Consider the following 984-nt stretch of genomic DNA (forward strand, 5'->3'; position numbering starts at 1 on the left):
TAGAAATCTATTTGAATTATATTATGAAATATTTGTAATTGACTATTTTTTCAAGATTTCTTTTTTAGTCATTTTACATGCTTATAAACTCTATTTTTTTGCAAATACAATTTGTTCACCAGTTATCTTATCAAATATAATTATATTTTTACCAAATATAATTTGTTCATCAAGCTAGCAGTTATCTTATTAGCTACCACTTATTTTATCAAACATATCAGCTAACTTATCAGTTGGTTTGCTAAACATAGTCTAAATAGTTGTTGGAGCATATTGAAACCAAAATCAAGTTGGTATTCAAAAGGTAGAAATTTTGATTCTTCTACAAGTGAAAAAACCGATAATAAGCTTGTTTTAAATTCTTGCAAATTGTTTCGACTTACTTTTTTCAGTTTATTACACGTAATTTTGAAATATGTGCAATTTTAAATGCACAAATTGTTTCGACTTACTCTTTTAACGATGAGTTTGTTGTGGTGTATTCTGGTACCTTAAATAACCATACATATACACTATTACAACATAGGAAATTAAATGAAGTACATTGTTGCTTATGTAATTAACAGTCTTAATAGAAAGTTCCATGTAAATATCACTTAATATCTCTTATGTAATTGTAGGTTTTTATTTTAATATATTTCGTTTAAACACAATTATTTAGTGAAATTGTAAAATGATGTACTAAAATTTCAACTTAACCAACCAAACTTAATCCTTCCAGTTTAGATTAGATTCAGTTATACGTTTGGGTTGAGTAATTGAGTTGAGATTTTTCAAACCACAAACACTAGATTGGATTGTTCAAATTTCTTCAACCCTAGTTATATGCTTAATCGATCAAGATCATTCGCTGTCTCATTTCACAAGTTTCTATTGAAACATACAAGTCTAAAGTGTTTTGGGCATTGTAGAATTTTGAAGTTACTAGAAATTAATTCAAGGCAATAGTTTTCGTGACTTAATTACTCTATTTTCGTCACAAAC

The sequence above is a fragment of the Cynara cardunculus genome (genome assembly GCF_001531365.2).
Source record: "Cynara cardunculus var. scolymus isolate 2C chromosome LG 3, CcrdV1, whole genome shotgun sequence".
Lineage (NCBI taxonomy): Eukaryota > Viridiplantae > Streptophyta > Magnoliopsida > Asterales > Asteraceae > Cynara > Cynara cardunculus.